At 45.2% G+C, this 19,096-nt stretch overlaps 2 long non-coding RNA genes across 4 annotated transcripts in view; one reads left to right on the top strand and one right to left on the bottom strand.

Annotated features, from left to right (window-relative positions):
- The window catches only part of LOC135179126 (uncharacterized), a 102,442-nt gene that overhangs the window by 67,299 nt on the left and 16,047 nt on the right, over positions 1-19,096 (bottom strand). Inside the window, exons 3-4 of one of the 3 annotated variants that reach the window (XR_010303920.1) lie at positions 17,603-17,840; positions 10,226-10,323 (exon numbers count right to left, since the gene is read on the bottom strand). This is a non-coding gene — a long non-coding RNA (uncharacterized LOC135179126). Of the gene's footprint in view, positions 1-10,225; positions 10,324-16,599; positions 17,841-19,096 lie in introns of those variants that run through there. The other 2 variants (XR_010303922.1, XR_010303921.1) reach the window with 2 other exon arrangements.
- On the top strand, positions 17,635-18,987 carry LOC135179127 (uncharacterized). Its single transcript, XR_010303923.1, has 2 exons — positions 17,635-17,951; positions 18,785-18,987. It is a non-coding gene; the product is annotated as an uncharacterized LOC135179127 (long non-coding RNA).

Genomic DNA, 19,096 nt, shown 5'->3' with positions numbered 1-19,096 from the left:
TATCTTCCTGCCAAGCAACACGGTTTGTGTCCTCACTACTCTGCTGTCCTGTCAAGATCCCCATGGCATAGCGTCTCCAGTTAGTGGGCTGGGGGAGGAAGAGAGGCGAGCTGAGATGTTCAGGGCTGTAAGGGAAGTCAGCAGCACAGCAAGGACCAGAAGCCAGTGGTGCTGATGATTCTGAACCCCTGGATGCCAAAGGCAGGCACACCAACCAGCCAGCAAGCAGCACAAGCGGCACATTAGCACCCCTGCTTCAAACCTCCAAGCTCACTGGGAAGTGCTGGCCACTTCTGGTTGCCAGCCAGCAAACTTTCCCCCTCCTCAGCATGAACTCTGATCGTGTGCCAGTTCACTTACCCACGATGATCATTTTGCCTGTCTGATGAGCGCAGAACAATCACCTCTCGAGCGGCGCTTAGCTCGAGCCGGAATTGCCGCTTGCCTCCAGCCCAGCTGTCGGAGTCTCCATGCAAGATGCTGTGCAAAATGTTGAGTTAAAAGAAAACACGAGTAGGGGGAAAAGAGAGCTCTCTGAGAACCTCCACATGGTTCCTGTTGCTAAGGGAACCACTCCCTTTGTCTGCATAGGTTAGGAATGGCTGCTTGGTTTGGAGCCTGTCTCTTAAGTACCGAAAACAGCACAACAATTGCAGGGAGCCAAGAAAAACCCGGGCAAGCTCCAGAATATCTGGTGGCCAAAGGACAACTGAGCCACCTAGGAATTCTTACATCAAACCCAGGTAGGAATAGTTGATTTGAGTGACTCCAAGGGAGCTGCAGAGCTCCCACAGCCAGCTGATGGGACGCCACACCACTGCACACACAGCACAGGGGAAGAGATCAGCATCAAGAAACAGAAGCCGTTGGTGTTTGTGGCTGTAGAAGAGAGATGTCTTTACTTGCGTAGGCTCCTATAAGGACTCAAGCCCAAATGCTCAGCTTCAGTCCCTGTGGCTGCTCTCTCCTGCTGCCTCTCACCCCCTTGCCCAACATGGCACTGACCATGCTCCCAAAGCCCAAAATATTCGGGAAGCTACATCCTACACAAGCCTCTTAGTCTCAGTCCAACGTGTGGGGCTAGGAATCCCTTCTAGCATAAGGCAGATTTCCCTGGGAGTCTGAGGTCCCACAACACAAAGAGCTCATAGGAACTGTGAAGGTTGGCACACTGGGAACAGAACCTGCTTGAGCCTAACCTTAAACTATGTTTGCACAAAGGTTGGGCTCTTCTCCCAGGCACCCAGAGACAGAACAGAGGACATAGCCTCAAGCTTTGCCAGGGCAGGTTCAGGCTGGATGTCAGGAAGAAGTTCTTCACAGTAAGATTGATTGGCATTGGAATGGGCTGCTCGGAGAGGTGGTGGAGTCACCGTTCCTGGAGGTGTTTAAGGGGAGGCTGGATGAGGCACTCAGTGCCATGGGTTAGTTAACTAGAAGGGTTAGGTGTCAGAGTGGACTCGAAGATCCTGGAGGGCTTTTCCAGCCTGGTAAACTCTGTGATTCCTCCTGAAGGCATTCAGCACAACAATCATAGCTCACTCTTCCAGGTGACACCAAAACCAGCATTCCAAAACACTCCAAGTCTAAATTTTTTCTCCTGTGGAAGTACTTGGTTCAAATCTTAATGTTATGGGGGGAAAAGATCAAAGGACTCTGGTCCAGAGCCACATCTTCAGCAATAGACCTCTCTAGGCCCCTTAGCACATGCAGAGAAGAAGCAGAAAGCCATGTTACATTATGTCTGGAATGAAGACAAGTTGAGAAGCTTTGATGATCCATTTCTAGTTGGAAATCAGATTTTTCTTATGCCACCAGAGAGCAGCTGTGAGTGCCTGCAACAGTGGAGAGAGGTCAGGACTAGTTCAGTCTTATGGTAAGGTAGCTGCTGAGGGAAACCTGCACCAGGGCTCTTCTGTCTTACAGAGAGCTGAGCCCATTCCTGTCCCTGATTCCTGTGCCTTCAGACAGCACCAGGCAGACAACAGTGAGAGACCTCTGCTCACAGACTGCAGCCCAGCACTGATTCTTTGACGTGAAGACCTGAAGAATTCAGCTGCCCTTTCTCTGCACATGTTGAAGTTATATTTGCAGCACGATGCATGTTGCACATCCCACCTCCTTCTTTCTCTCATCCCATTGAGTCAAATAAAGCAGCCAAGACTGCTCTGCAGAGAGGCCTTTTGCTCCTATCTGATCACTTCAGAAGAAAAAGACACTGGGAGCATTTTCAGGTCACACCACAGTCAGGTGAAGGAGCCAGGGAGAGCAGCATGGCAGCCTCCTGCTCCGCCGCGTGTTACACGCACGGGGAAAAGGAACAAGCAAAGAGTTTTGCCTTATTTGGAGAAAGAAATTGTCACAGAATGACTCAGGCTGAAGGGACCTCAGAGATCCTCTGCTCCAATCTCCCCACCATGCCCAGGGACACCTCTCAGCTAGACTCAGCAGCTCAAAGCCTTATCCATCCTGGCCTTGAACATCCCCAGGCAGGAGGCAGCCACAGCCTCTCCGAGCAGCCTGTGCCAGACTCTCACCACCCTCACATTGAACAACTCCTTCCTCAGCTCCAGTCTAACCTTGCTTTGCCTCAGCTCCAAACCATTCCCCCTTGTCCTGTCTCCAGACACCTTCAGCAAAGGTCTCTCTGCAGCCTTCCCGCAGGATCCCTTCGGGTAGCTCTGAGGTGCCCCTGGAGCCTTCTCCTCTGCAGGCTGCACCCTGCAGAGCTGCTGCGCCGCATTTTCTCTACTTAGCCTCTTCTGCAGGACATTTAACACTTCCCCATTATTCCAAAAGCGACATTTTCTGGAGAGCCTGGCGAGGAGGCTGAGGCTGGATGACCTCCGATTCCTATAAATCCCAGCTCTCAAAGGCTCAGCTGGAAAATGAACTGCTTCAAGCACCGATCTCCTGAAGAGTCTGACTTTGTTATGCTAATCCGAGGTATTAAGAATAATCAGAAAAGGAATTCATTAATGGCTCCTTGAATCGACTGCTTTTTGTCTGCCCTGTGAACACATCCCCCCCAGGCAGGAATGACCTAAGCCGGCGCGATGCAAGTCTATTTATTTACTTACATATAACAAGCAACTGAGCAGCTTGCGGCCCACGGAGTGAGGCTATGGAAAAGTACATGGCAGGGCTCCTGCTTCGGGACCTCGCCGGCAGAACTCCGCACCGGCTGTTTATTACTGGGCCCCAAAACACTGAACCTCTCTGCCCCCCGCCCGGGGGCTGCAGCTCGGGGCGCAAGAAAAGACTGCCTGCCTTATTGAAGGCGGCTGCGGCGGGAGCTTTCTAAGCAAATATTGACCCAGCTCCAGAAAACACCATCTTGTGCTGTTAGAGCGAAGTGTGCGAACACCTGAGCGCTGCGAGCGCACCTCCCGCTGGGCGGCGCGGAACGCAGCCCCGGGCAGCTCCGCGGAACCCCAGGTGACAGCTGCCGCTTGGCCCGTGGCATTCTCAGCGAAAGCTTCCCTGCGCCCACAGCTCTTGTTTAGTCTTTGCAACTTTGTTTTTATTCTTTTTAAAAATACCTTTTAAAATTCTCTTTAATTCATTTTATTTTTTTTAAATTATTTTTTAAATTAATTTTTAAAAATATTTCTTTTAAAAAAATATTTTTAATTAAAAAAGTTATTCTTTTAAAAATATTTTTATTATTTTTTAAATTCCTTTTTATTCTTTTTAAAATTCTTTTTTATTGTTTTTAAAATTTTTTTTTAATTCTTTTTAATTTTTTTAATTCTTTTTAAATTATTTTTTAATTCTTTTTTATTTTTTAAATTCTTTTTTTATTCTTTTTTAAATTCTTTTTTAAATTCTTTTTTATTCTTTTTTAAATTCTTTTTTGTTATTTTTTAAATTCTTTTTTGTTATTTTTTAAATTCTTTTTTATTCTTTTTAAAATTCTTTTTTATTCTTTTTAAAATTCTTTTTTATTCTTTTTAAAATTCTTTTTAATTTTTTAATTTTTTAAAAATTTTTAAAATTATTTTATTCTTTTCAAAATTCTTTTTTATTCTTTTCAAAATTCTTTTTTATTCTTTTTAAAATTCTTTTTTATTCTTTTTAAAATTCTTTTTTATTCTTTTTAAAATTCTTTTTAATTTTTTAATTTTTTAAAAATTTTTAAAATTATTTTATTCTTTTCAAAATTCTTTTTTATTCTTTTTAAAATTCTTTTTTATTCTTTTTAAAATTCTTTTTTATTCTTTTTAAAATTCTTTTTAATTTTTTAATTTTTTAAAAATTTTTTAAATTATTTTATTCTTTTCAAAATTCTTTTTTATTCTTTTCAAAATTCTTTTTTATTCTTTTCAAAATTCTTTTTTATTCTTTTCAAAATTCTTTTTTGTTCTTTTCAAAAATTAATTCTAAAAGAAATTTTAAATTATTTTAAAAATTTATTTTCAAAAATAATAAAAAAATAAATAATTAAAAACTCTTACTTTTTTAAAAATTATTTTTATTTCTAATTCCTTTAAAAATATTTCTACATTATTTTACTTTTTCAAATTATTTTAAATTATTTTTAATATTATAGATTTTATATATATAAAATATATATAAATATATATTTCTATAATGTATATTTATTTATATATGCATATATATAGATATATAAAAATATAAATAATATTATATATTATTTTATTTTAACTATTTTTTAAAATTACAATAATTTTTTAATTCTTTTTATTTACTTTTTAATTACTTTTAAAATTAGTTTTAAAAACGTTTTTCAATTCTTTTTACAATTATTTTTTATTATTTTTTAATTCCTTATTTAAAATGCTTTTTAATTTATTTTAAAATTTGTTTAAAATATTTTAAATTATTTTTATATTTTATTATATTTTTAAATTTCCTTTTTTTATCTCCTTTTTAATTCCTTGATTTAACTGGGTTTTTTTTGTTCCTTTAAAAAAAAAAACAATTATTTTAAATTCCTTGTTTTAATTCTTTTTTTTTGTTCTTTTAAAAAATCAATTCTTTTAAATTCCTTGTTTTAATTCTTTTTTTTAAAATAAATTATTTTAAATTCCTTGTTTTAATTTTTTTTATTCTTTAAAACATGATTTAGAATTCCTTGCCTTAATTATTTTTTCTTCTTTTTTTTAATTAATTATTTTAAATTCCTTTTTTAATTCCTTCTTGAAATTATTTTGAAATTATTTTGAAATTATTTTGAAATTATTTTGAAATTATTTTGAAATTATTTTGAAATTATTTTGAAATTATTTTGAAATTATTTTGAAATTATTTTGAAATTATTTTGAAATTATTTTGAAATGTTTTAAAATAATTTTTAAATTTCTTTTTATATTATTTAAAATATTTTTAGATTTTTTTAATTTTAAAAAACCTTACAAAATTAATTTTTATTTTTAAAATTCTTCTTTGCATTTTTTTAATTCTTTTTTTTTTTTAATTATCCTTTTTTAGTCTTTTTTGATTTATTATTTTTTTCAGTTGCAACTTGGAATTCAAATCCTGCCCTGAGAAATTTTCCATAGGAGGCTGATATTTAAAAGACCTTCTCTGTGAAAAAGAAAAGAGAGAGAGATCCCTCCCCCCCCAAGCCCTTTGCTTTGAATGAACTGAGATGGATTTAAATGACCTGTGAGAGTATGTGCAGGGTTGTATGTGCAGGGTTGTATGTGCCTGTATAAGGTTTCTTGTCCACTTTGGCGAGCCCCAGACTCCCATCCCCTGTGGCAGCCTGCCAAGCAGGCCAAGAACGTGAAGAAACTTGGCTTTCTGGCACTATTCCACCTGAGATGCCGAGGAGCTGAGAGCACAGCAAAGCAAAAAGAGAGGGAGAAGCTGGCAGGAGGCCAAGCACATTTCCATCAATCGTTTCCTTGGGATAGACATTTTCAGGCGATGCGGTAGCTGCTGGGCAGCCTGCGCTAGCGCACGGCAAAAACCTTCCACTGGAAAGCTTCCAGCTTGTCCCACTGCTAAGATCTTGACACTTGGAGCTCCTACTTTTCGTTCAGTTGAAGAATGGATTTCTATTTCCCAGTGTCATGCCGTGGAGATACAGTTTATTGCGCTGCTGATGGCCCAAAATGATTCACCCTGACATGGTGAAAAGGAGCCTTATTTTGCGGTGCTGCCCTGACTGCTGCTCCCTCCTGCCTGCACTTTCTTCCTCTGCAGTCCCCCCATCCCTCTGCCTCCTCTGTCTGACTGCACCATAGCATGGGGTGGCAGCAGAAGAGCAACTTGGTGAGAGTCTGTACTCCAGGCAGATTTCCCAACCCACCTCTGGAGCAGGATCCCTGCCTTATTTTCTCTTAGTTCAGGAGGAAAAGCAGCACACCCTCACCTTACAGTGCAACTGGAAACAACGCAGAAGGATGATTACAATGGACCTGTAATCGTTCTGACAAGTGCATAAAGCACATTAACCTCTCCTGCTCATAGAGTCACAGAATGGCTCAGGTTGGGAGGGACCTCAGGGCTCATCTCCTCCAATCTCACCACCATGGGCAGGGACAGCTCTCACCTAGACTTGGCTGCCCAAGGCCTCGTCCAGCCTGGCCTTGAACAGCCCCAGGGAGGATGGAGAAACCTCTTGAAAACAAAGTGTCCAAAATCATCTTGAGTAAAGCTGTCCTGAAGTGGTGGCACAAAACAGAGGCAGGGCAGGCTGTAGGACTGGCTGAGCAACCAACACTCCATTGCTATCTGCAGAGATTTGCTTCTCTAAGACAGAAACACACAGGCAAGCTTCATTCAGCCCTGGTGCTCCAACACTCCTTTCACTTACTGCATTTGTTTGATTAAATCTCTGCATTCCCTCTCCTTTGTACTATTCCCATAAGCAGGAGCTGAAGGAACTGGTGGCTCAGAAAGAGTCTTCTGCAGGGATTCCTACCCAGATTTCCCCCCTTTATATGCAACTTCATCTAACAAAAGCCATTGTCTCCTCTAGAAACCTTGCTTCAGATATCCATGAAACATGATGGACACCCAACAATCACTTGAGCAGGTCTGTGTTTGCCCTTTCTCCAAGGCAGGAAGCTGAATAGGAGAAAGCCTCTGTGCAAGAGTTAATAGAAAAAGTCCCTGCTTGAAGCTTAGCCTCCCCGAGCCAAAGTACTCAGCCCTGCTTTCAGGCACACACAGGATTTTCTCAGCCCAGCCTCACGTTTCTGTGTGAATGTTTCATTGATCCTACTTCCAGAATTCACTCTGCTTCAGCAGAGGAGTTCATCAGGCCCAAAATATGAGACCACTTCAGAGAACACCCCAGTTGTGTGTTGGACAAGGGCTCTTCAAACCCTTCTGCAGTTCCTGCTTTATGAAAGAAGCTTTGGCAGCCCAGGATGGTGCAGGGATTGGAAACGCTACCTGGGTGCCACGTTAACTAGTTCAAAGGAGAGTTAATGTGGTGCTGACCATGCTTATCAATACCACAGCCATGGTGTTTCTGCTTGGTCCAGCTAACAGCCACACAGAAATCAGCAGCCTTCTGTGAGCATTTCTATTCTGTCTCTTTCTAAGCTTTAGCACAACTAATTCCATGCTTCTGCTGTGATTGGGGAATGCCTCTGTGCACTCCACCTGTAGTTAGGATAGTTTCATTGTGCTGCACAAACCACAGAATGGTTTAGGTTGGAAGGGACCTCAAGGATCAGCCAGTTCCAAACCCTTGCCATAGGCAGGGACACCTCCCACTAGAACAGGTTGCTCAAGGCCTCGTCCAACCTGGCCTTGAACACCTCCAGGGAAGATCACATTGGGTGCTTCTGTCCTCCACAACCTCCCTGGGCAGCCTGTGTCAGAGTCTCACAACTCTCACTGGAAAGAGACTTTTCCTAACATCCAGTTTGAATCTCTCCTCTGCCAGTTTAAACAGAGTTAACCAGGTTGGAAGAGACCTCCAGGCTCATTGGGTCCAATCTATCACCTAACCCTTCTAATTAGCTAACCCATGGCACTAAGTGCCTCATCCAGCCTCCTCTTAAACACCTCCAGGGATGGAGACTGCACCACCTCCCTGGGCAGCCCATTCCAATGCAAACCACTCTTTCCATGAAGAACTTCTTCCTAATGTCCAGCCTAAACTTGCTCTGGTGCAGTTTGAAGCTGTGTCCTTTTATTCTGTCCCTGGGTGCCTGGGAGAAGAGACCAACCCCCACCTGCCTACAACCTCCTTCAAGCACTGACCTTAGATATTTTGCTATCTGCCTTTGCACTTTCTAAGGAGGCAAACCCACATCATTTGGCAGGTGCCTTCAGAATGAAGTTCTGAAGCTTGTCTCTTCAGACCAAGCAGTTCTGTCAAGGCAGGTGCATGCATTCAGGTGCCTTAAAAACTAATCAGCATCGTTAGAATTCAGCATTTCATGAAGCTCAGCAGGTAAGACAAGGACAGACACCAAAAGCTCATCTCATTCAAGCTGCACGTGTGAAATCATGGAGCTGATGGGAAAACCTGAAACACTGATAGGGTAGCACAAACGTGGACAGTTTCTGCATGCTTAGAGTTTGAACCTGCCTCTTATACTTGTTCATATTATGCCCCACTTGGGAAGTGATCTCACTGGAAATTCTGAGCAACCAGCAGGACAGAAGTCCCAGACTCAGAAAGTTAATGTTCTTTCCCTTCCTTCCCCCCTTCATCTTCTTTTAACTGAATTCACTGCTTGTGAAGGGAATTAGATGGACAACCCTAAAGGTGGGGGTTATTGTGCATGCAGAAGAACAGCCATTTACAGTGTCCTGGCTTCAGGCTGGGGGAAGTTCACACTGAGGTGCAAGTTCAGCTTGCTTCACTCACAACCAACACAGAGATAAAGCACAGATTTCTTAAGCCTCAGAGTCAATATCCATATAATTACACAGACACTTAATGCAGCCATTCACCACCTCAGCCTTTAAGTTCTTACAGCACAAAAGAAACTGGGCAACCCAATTCCTAGCTGAGCACCAGGAATTCTTACTGCTTGTGCTGCAGTAGGACCCTTCAGACACCAGCTCCTGCCGTTCTAAGGATGGGAACCAAACCTGCATTACCAATTCCCTCACTGCTTTCTGTACTAAAATTCTTCATTCTGCTCCTTCCAAACATACAGTTCAAAACGATTCATCTCAATCCCTTGTAACAGCAACAGAATCACAGTCAAGGTCAAGGGTGGCCAGGGAAGACACAGTGGCAGAAGTGAAGGAAGAAAAGCTCTAGAGGAGGACAAAGGAATGCAGACAAATGGAACACCCAAAGAGGGCAGGACCGATTAGATTAAATTAATGTCCAATTAATGTTTCAATACAAGAAAGCAGAATGAGTTCCAAGCCTGCTGAAACTGATGGTAACCTATCAAAGGAAGTATTAGCACGTTATTAACAGAGCACAGCATTAGCACAGCAGAGCACAGCACCAGCAGAACACAAACCCACAGAGCCTGTGGGTACCTGCTGGTCAGTGTTTCAAACCACAGTTATGTTTCTCCCCATTTCCTCTGCTCCCCTCACACCCCACCTGCAGTCCTGGGAGCACTTCTGGAGTCCCCAACACAAGCAGCACATGGAAGTGCTGGAGCCAGGCCAGAGGAGGCCACCAAGATGGTCAGAGGGCTACAGCAGCTCTGCTATGAGGACAGGCTGAGAGAGTTGGGGCTCTGCAGCCTGGAGAAGAGAAGGCTTGGAGGAGACCTTGGAGTGGCCTTGCAGGCTGTGAAGGGGGCTGCAGGAGGTCTGGGGAGGGACTATTGACAAGGTCTTGTCATGACAGGATGAGAAGGAATGGGTTTGAAGTGGCAGAGGGGAGATTGAAAGTGGCTGTTAGGAAAGGGTTCTTTGCAGTGAGGGTGGTGAGACACTGGCACAGGTTGCCCAGGGAGGTTTCCAAAGTGATGCCATCCACTTGCAGCAAACAGAACTTTCTAAGCACCAGCAAAGGCAAGTAAGAGCATCACAAGCAGAGCTACTGCAGCACCAACCTGGTTGATTCTATTCTATAAGTCAAAAAAAGAAGGTATCAAAACAAATCGACCACATTTGATCCAAAGACCCTCAAAAGAGAGTTTCTGAGCAGCTGGCCTGCTGTGGGTGCTCCCATCCCACACAGGCAATGCCCCTTTCTGTGTCCCACCACGGCAGAGAGCACTCCTAGCACCGAGCTGCCCCCACTCCTCCCCCCCATAGCAAAACACCACTCAGCTGCTGATTGAAATATCCTTCACTCAAATCAGAGTGAGTGCCTTTAATGGCTGCCCAAATGGCTGTCAAATTAAATAAGAAAGAAAATGCAAATAAATTAGCATCCCTCGCTGCTGATACGCTGTAAATATTTATGAGGGGCTGAAAAAAAGAGAGAGAGAGACGCTGTAATTTCAAGTGATACCACAGGCCTGTTTTGTACCACCAGTTAAAACAGTTATACATGCAACACTGTGCTGGGCAATTTTTTTCCATTTCACATCACCATAATCACCTAATAAATATTTAAATGGACCCATTTGCTGCAACTATAAAAGAACCGTGTAAACTTGTTGTCATCTAGACACATAAGCCGCAGTGGAGTCAATGAATTTCAACAGTCACTTAATATTGCAAGCCACAAGCTACCTTAAACCTGCCAGCAACTGTCTGCCAGGAAGCTACCGTAGCACCACGGCTACCTCCTCCAACCCAGGACACGAGATTCATTATGAATGCCAGCATTGCTGCTCTAATTAGGCCTGGGAGAGGTTTAACAACCATGCTACAGTCTTGCTGCTGACAAATATAAAAATAAAGCCTTGTTCAAATTAGCAATGTGAAGTGAGAAGGCCTAGAAGCAGCAACTGTCTGAGCAGCAGTGAAACAGGTCTAATCTATAGTGAGGTTATTTTGCTTCATAAACTGCTAGTATGTTACCTGCAGGAGGTCTCCCTGTAAAATGAATTATAGTAAGCTATATGTGATAATTAACCGTGCATTAGCAAATATCTTGGAACAGGGGGGCTCTGTTTTCTCTGTATTTTGACTAATAAAAGCATGAATTTGTTCAACAAATGATCATTTAGGCCGTGGAATGCTAAGCATATTGGAAGAACACAGTAAGCAATAGAATATTGTAGGTGGACTAACAGTTTCCTTACAAAAACAGGCTGTTTAATAGGCTGGCTCCATACTACGTTATTCACAGTACTAAAAACCACAGTGTTGGGAAGACAAATACAATATACATTTAAAATAATATAAACCTTGTACTCCCTATTTACTTTAAAAATGCCATGGATGTGACAATAAAAAAAAAATCCATAAGCAAAGGTTTATTTCAGAAAGACAAAATCCCAGGAGAGTCTTTCCAGAGTGTAAACAGACAGTGAGGCAATTGGTTATGGTCATCTTCTCCAAGGGGGAGTGGGGGGAGGGAAGCAAAATGTAGCTGGGTTTAAAATAGTTGACATCAGAAGGCAAAATCATATTAATTTATTTTGTGTACTGCTGATCACAATAAAAAACAAGTGGTGCTAGAATTTAGTTGAGCTTCACTTCCATCTCAAGAGAGCATTGAGCCCTAAGGCTTCTGCTGCAAGTGCGACTCCAGCAGCCGCAGGAGTCAGGGGTCAGAGCCCCTTGAGCACACAGGCTGACGAGCTGGGCCTCGACGAGCTGCAGCCCAAGCTTCCAAACTGCTCTAACTGCAGCTCCGTGAGCTACAAGTAGACTATCAGCTGTAAGCAGGCTCTGTGGAGTAATGACTAATTAAAGGATTGGCTTTGTCATCAGAAGATTCACAGGGCTGGTGGGAACGGAGTGAAGCAGGAGTGGAAAGAGACATTAATCACAGAACGGTTTGGAAGCTACCTCCAAAGCTCATCTAGACCAAGCCCCCTGCAGAGGGCAGGGACATCCTCCACAGAGAACGGACAATGTTGGTTTCCTTCCTAAACAACAACATTCAGAAGGCTCTCAAAGCTTTTGAAATCTGTGACAGAAACATCAGAAGTGTTCTCTGACTAACCTGAGGATAAACCTCTCAGAATAAACCTCTCAGTTGCATCTCTTTGTTTCCTTCCACCCAGCACGGCCCCGTACCAAACAGCACCCAGAAGTATCAGATCTGCTGGGTTCGTTTCACTTGAGGTGGGAGGCATCAGCAAGACACCTCCTGGTTTCCACAGCAGAGTTACTGGTGAGGTGCCAGAACTATGCAGACACAGCAGACATTCAGTCTTAGAACCAGGCAGGATGCACAGAAAGAGAGCACCGAGGAAAACCAGCAGGAATGCTCATCCTCAGCTCCTTGCAGCCTTCCTTTTGAACAGAGTTTGATTCAGCCAGGGGATATTGGCTTGATATTGGCCTCCTAAGATCTACAGAAACACTGTTTCTTGGCAGCTAGTTGATGCATCTATGTCATCTACATGAAAGATTTCCTTTCCTTACAGTCCAATCATCACTGAAATCAACTTGAAAAGGTGGATCAACACCACACTTAGCAGAGAGCACAGAAAGAAACCAGGGCATGCTCCGTGCAGAAAATGCTGCCTGCTATTAGAAAGCTGCTGCAAGTGAAGGCTGAGCCCATTTCTTGAAGGATGTTTTGGTCTTCCAAATGGCTGCAGGTAACCTTTTTTACTCACGCTACAGCAAGATAAGGAATCATACAGCACCCTCTGGCATCCCTCCAGCAGGGGTGCAAGTTTCATCTTAACTCCATAATCAGCTGGGAAGAGAGGATGAGTTTGAGGCTGCTTTTCCCTGACTCTCCATCATAAAGCTGTTTGGTTTATGTCCAACACCAATTTCGGTGTATGATTTCTCAATCTCTTTTGTGGGATTCTCCCTCTGAACAATCTGATTCTTCTCTGCCAGCAAGGCAGGCTCATGGCTTGGGACTGCCCACCTGTAGCTGTGCTGAGATTCAAAGATCACAGAATCATAGCATCACAGAATGTCAGGGGCTGGAAGGGACCTCCAAAGCTCATCCACTCCAACCGCCCTGCCTGAACAGGATCTCCCAGAGCAGATCACACAGGAACACAGCCAGACAGGTTTTGAATCTCTCCAGAGAGGGAGACTCCACAACGCCCCTGGGCAGCCTGTGTCAGTGTTCTGTCACCCTCACAGGATAAAAATTCCTCCTCATGTTTACATAGAACCTCCCATGCCTCAGCTTCCACCCAGTGCCCCTTGTCCCTCACCCAGCAGAGCCTGGCTGCAGCCTCCTGCCACTCACCCTGCAGATATTTACAAAGATGCAGCATCACTGTTAAAATTCCATTTCCAGCCCCTAAACCAAGCCCCTAGAAGTTGGTTTCTTTTCATCATGGCTTCAGTTTCCCTAGGCAGAGAAGTTGGAAAGCAGTGTGCTGGCTTCCCAGGCTCTCAGGCAGAGGGCAAGATTGCCCTCTTTCGGAATGTCTCAGTCTAACAGTGGGAGAGTCGGGAGCGAAGCATCCCTAAGTCCTGCATCCTCCGATCATCCCAATTAGCTGACGGAATTTGACGTCTAAAGAGGGCATCCTCAAGGCTGCTGAAAAGCAACTTTCCAAAGGGAAACGCTTGGTTTCCCTTCCAGACACAGGAATTGGATCAAAAGGCTGCCACGAAGTGATCTGTGGCTAACTTGGTATCTATAGATGGAAGAGGAATACCTCTGTACTTAACAACCACCTTGTGCTCTGTGTAGCCACTGAAAAATACTCTACAAGGACAAGGACAGGAGCAAAATGCACTCTGCTTTCAGAAAGTTCCCACAGGAAGCTCTGCTCTGGGATCTCTCCACTTCACTCTGTGCTTTTATAGGGTGCTGCTCAAGGTCTTATTCAAGGCCAGGATGGATGAGTCCCTGAGCAGCTGAGTCTAGCTGAGAGGTGTCCCTGCCCATGGAGGGGAGGTTGGAGCAGATCAGCCCTGAGGTCCCTTCCAACCCAAGCCGTGCTCTGATTTTACCTCTGTACCACTGATGAAGGGCACAAAGGAGCACTGACAACTGGCACAGTCTTGCTCATGATTTTAGGAGTGCTTATAAAGGGGGCTACAGGGTTACTGGAGAGGGACTTTCTGCAAAGGCATGGAGTGACAGGACAAGGGGCAAGGTCTGCAGACTGAAAGAAGCTGAGATTAGACACTAGGAGGAAATTCTCCCCTATGAGGCTTGTGAGACACTGCAGTTGGTTGTCTGGTGAAGCTGTGGAGGCTCCAAGCCTGGAAGTGTTCAAAGCAAGGTTGGATGGGACCTTACGCCACCTGCTCTAGTAAGAGATGTCCCTGCTTGTGGCAGGGGGGTTGGCACTAGGTGATCCTGATGGTCCTTTCCAATTCTGTGATGCTGTGGTTCTGAGCCTATTCTCCACAGAGAATTGTTTGAAAGCATTTGAAGACTCCTTGGGAGTGTAGGAGAGAATGTTTATTATGTGCTTCTGTATGCACATACTTCAGCCAAAATCAGGGTCTGCTGAGTAAATCCCCCAACAATCTGTGACTTCTCTAAAGCAATTCCCACACTCCTCAATTGTTCTTCAGGCAACTAAAAGGCCACAGAGCACAGAAAAGGCTGTAGGCTGCAGAATGTTCTCATCTGACTTGCTGGTGAGTTTCCACTGTGCTGTCTCCAAAGCTGAAGACAGAAGCTACACTTCTGGGCTCAGAAATACATCCAAGTGCTGCAGACTGCTTGCAGGAGTTGAAACAAAAGGCTCCAAAGCTGTCTTCAAGCTTTATATATTTTTTTTTCTCAAAGAGATGAAGACTTAGATTCTTGCTGGTTCTTAAGAGAGGGACACCAGGGGCTGGAAGGGACCACCAAAGCTCATCCAGTTCAAGCCTCCTGCCAAAGCAGGATCTCCTATACCAGATCACACAGGAACACATCCAGGTGGGTTTGGAATATCTCCAGCAGGGGAGACTCCACAACCCACCTGGGCAACCTGTGCCAAGGCTCTGTCACCCTCACAGGGAAAAATTCCTCCTCATGGTTAAATGAAACTTCCTCTGCCTCAGCTTCCACCATTACCCCTTGTGCTGGCACTGGGCATCACCCAGCAGAGCCTGGCTCCAGCCTCCTGGCACTCACCTGCACATATTGATAACCATTGCTGAGGTCACCTCTCAGACTCCTCCTCTCCCAGCAGCACAGCCCCAGCTCCCTCAGGCTCTGCTCCTAACAGAGCTGTTCCATTCCCTTCAGCAGCTTTGTGGTTTGTGCTGGACTCTCTCAAGCAGTTCTGTGTCCCTCTTGAACTAGGGAGCCTAGAACTGGACACAGCACTACAGATGTGGCCTCATCAGGGCAGAGGGGCAGGAGAACCTCTCTCACCCTACTAACCACAGCCCTTTTAATAGATTGGCAGTGAAGTTCAAATCCCACTTAGCTACATTTTCATAGAGCTTGAATTTACCTGGAAATGTCATCACACTGCAAACAAAGGCAATGGGCACTCAGAGTTTAGATGGAGATGCCATCTTCGTGGATGATCTGGAACAGGGGATTGAGTCTAGCATCAGTAGATTTGCAGATGACACCAAGCTAGGAGCAGCTGTGGAGCTGTTGGAAGGTAGCAGAGCCCTGCAGAGGGACCTGGCCAGGCTGGATGGCTGGGCAGAGGCTAAGGGGATGACATTGATAAATGTAAAGGCAGGGTTCTGCACTTTGGCCACAACAACCCCAAGCAGCACTACAGGCTGGGGCCAGAGTGGCTGAGAGCAGCCAGGCAGAGAGGGAGCTGGGGATGCTGGGAGAGAGGAGCTGCAGAGGAGGCAGCAGAGTGCCCAGGTGGGCAGCAGGACAAGGGAGCTTCTTCCTCCCCTGTGCTCAGCACTGCTCAGGACACCCCTGGAGTGCTGCATCCAGTTCTGGGCTCCTCCATTGCAGAGAGATGTTGAGGTGCTGGAAGGTGTTTGGAGGTGGGCAGCAAGGCTGGGGAGAGGCCTGGAGCACAGCCCTGTGAGGAGAGGCTGAGGGAGCTGGGGGGGTGCAGCCTGCAGCAGAGGAGGCTCAGGGCAGAGCTCATTGCTGCCTGCAGCTGCCTGCAGGGAGGCTGTAGCCAGGTGGGGTTGGGCTCTGCTGCCAGGCAGTCAGCAGCAGAAGAAGGGGACACAGCCTCAAGCTGTGCCAAGGGAGGTCTAGGCTGGATGTTGTTAGGAAATTGTTGTCAGAGAGAGTGATTGGCACTGGAATGGGCTGCCCAGGAAGGTGGTGGAGTGGCTGTGCCTGGAGGTGTTGAAGCCAAGCCTGGCTGGGGCACTGAGTGCCATGGTCTGGTTGGTTGGGCAGGGCTGGGTGCTAAGCTGGGCTGGGTGAGCTTGGAGCTCTCTGCCAACCTGGCTGAGTGTATGATTCCATGATCACACTGCAAGCAAAGGCAGTGGGCACTCACCCTGCAGTGACTTGCTGCCCACCCTGCTGGCACAGCAGCTCCTGAGTTCAGTACCAACTTTCAGCTGCTATTTGTAAATTTGCCTTATCATGAGTTTAAAACTGTTAAGCTGCCTTAAAAAAGAAGAAAGCAGCACCACTTCCTCAAGCACGTGGAGAGAGCACAGACAAGAATGTCAGGCTGCTTCCAAGACAGGCAATTAAGCTGTGACATGCATGTGCAGGCCAAGTTTGTTCCCTCAGAAGGAGCAGTCTCCATCAGACTATTTAGTTCCATGAATCACTATTTATCTACAGCCTCTGACAGGATACAGGCAAATCAAATTCTGCCTGAGCAGATGCACTCATGCTAAGTTATGGACTGTTCTTCACTTCAAAAAGAGACCATCATCAGTTTATGAAGCATGTAAAGACATCCAGCTCGGCACAGTGCTGCAGCTCCCCACAGACGTGCTGGAGAGCAGAAGTGCTGTTGCTGTAACAGGCACAGGAGGCTGAATTCATTGCTAACGAGGAGTGCTTGGGAAGCACACTGAGAGCTCATTGCAGGTTAAGACTATGCTTCAGAAAAGCCAAACGTTTCTTTTTCATGTCATTTGTCAGGGCAGACTGCCAGTTTGGCGGCACATGGCAGGGCTCCTTACTCCTCCATGGGCTGGAGCCAGTTTGTCCTGTAAAGTTTTAGGTAGTGCCAACATTTACTTATTCTTTAGCATCCCCCCCACCTTTTGGTTACAAATCAAGGGAAACAGCAGCCTTTCAGAAACACCAGCTTGTCCCAGACTGGCAAAAAGCTCTTATGCATACTCCTTCCAGGTTTCCAGTTTCCAGTCCTGAGTTTGCTCCTGTGTAACTGCAGGTAAGTTGTTTCTATTCACACCCTCCCCCAAACTGACTCTGGAGGAAAACACTACAAATGTAAGCAGTCTCATAAGTACAAATTGGTAAACAGCCAAACTTCATCAGGATGATTATCTGTTCTTAAGTGTGCCCCCCCAAAAGGCAACAACCACACAACCACACTGTCAGTCTATGCTTGGATTAAAACATCAACATACGCTTGGAAGGCAAAACAAAAGTGGTTTCTTCCCTACAAATACTCCAAATGCCATTCTGCATATAAAATATTCCACATCTTTAGAGGGCTGAAAGAAACAATCTGCTTATGCATCACGTTAAAGAAAATGCAGTTTCCATTCTCCAGGGAGAAAAGGTCCTGTCCAGAAACACAAACAGTCAGCAGGTAAGAAACCCCTGGGAACCGCTTACCTGGAGTCGCTCCACTTTGCTTTCCCCCTCACCAGCTGACTCTGGTTTTCACTTCTGCTCTTCAAGCCTCAGCTGAAACCAATGGGCTTTGACAAGGATGCATTTCCTCAGAGCTGCTTTGTCTCTCTACAGTTCCTTAGATGAAGACTGCTCCGACAGCTCCTCTTGCTGTTGAAGTTCTGCTGCTCCCCTAACACAGGCAGAGAGTCTGCTCTGTCATCTCCTACTGCCTGAGCTCCTGCAGGAAGAAACAATAGATGAGAAACTGACAACTGATAGCATCCAGCTACTGAAGGAAGAGCAACCTGAGACCACGAAGTAACACATTAGACTGTAAGAGTACACTCTGGTATGTCATCTGTCCCCCAGTGGCATTTTGAACCTCCAGAAAAACTGCAAAATAGTGCTGAGAAGCTTATGAGGGCAGAGCAGCCCTGCAAAGGGGGGGTTAAACAGTCACTGCCAGGAATATTATGCCACTCAAAAGGTAGCTGTCCATACAAAACTCTACCATGGTTTCATTAGAGGAAAAATCCTGCATTTCTCCTTACCAGGAGAGCATCAAAGTCTGAAACAGTCCTGGCAGATGCTAAGTTGCACTGCAGTAAGTCAAATTACATTATTGATGCTAGCTCCATGATGCTGGCAACTGTGCTGTGTGATGATCAGAAGCAGTGTAACTGCTTAAATAATAAATCACAGAAACACAGAATATTAGGAGTTGGAAGAGACTTAGAAAGATTATCCAGCCCAACTCCACCCCTGCCAGGATCACCCAGGGCAGATCACATAGGAACACATCCAGGTGAGTTTGGAAAGTCTCCAGAGAAGGAGGCTCCACAGCCTCTCTGGGCAGCCTGCTCCAGGCCTCTGGCACCCTCACAGGGACAAAGTTTCCTTTCCTGTTCCCATGGCACCTCCTCTGCTTGCCCCCAGTGCTCCTTGTGCTGCCCTGATCAGAGCCTGGCTGCATCCTCCCCACACTGCCCTGCACATCCTTAGCACAGCACTGAGGGCAGCCCTCAGGCTCCTCTGCTCCCAGCCCCAGCTCCCCCAGCCTGTCCTCACAGGAGATGTTCCACTGCCTGCAGCAGCTTGCTGGCTCTGGGCTGGAGATAAGAGGAAGCAATAATTGTTCTGATGAAGGGCCTCCTTCTGAATAGTTTCCTACATTTATTCCAGTGTGTGAGAGAAATTGATGACAACTTCTGTGGTGAAACAAGTGGAGAAGACAGATGGATTGCAAGGTGAACCTTCAAGGCAAGCTCCCCAGCAAAACCAGGAGCCTCCAAAAGACTGAGTGAAGTAAATCAATAAGAACTCCCACAAGCCCACTCCTTTGTGGAGTGGTGAGTTTCACCCTGTGCAAAGGAGGGCACAGAAATCGTATCCGGTAGCTGAGCTGAGGGAAGGCTCCAACTTGGGTGGGGAGTTCAGAGAAGAGTTTTACTCTCCTTCAGAAAATGATCAATGCACCAACATCCAGCACTAACC

This window comes from Pogoniulus pusillus, chromosome 11 (assembly GCF_015220805.1).
Source record: "Pogoniulus pusillus isolate bPogPus1 chromosome 11, bPogPus1.pri, whole genome shotgun sequence".
Taxonomy (NCBI): Eukaryota; Metazoa; Chordata; class Aves; order Piciformes; family Lybiidae; genus Pogoniulus; species Pogoniulus pusillus.
Note: the sequence above shows the minus strand (reverse complement) of the source record. Positions and strands in the feature narration are given on the sequence as shown.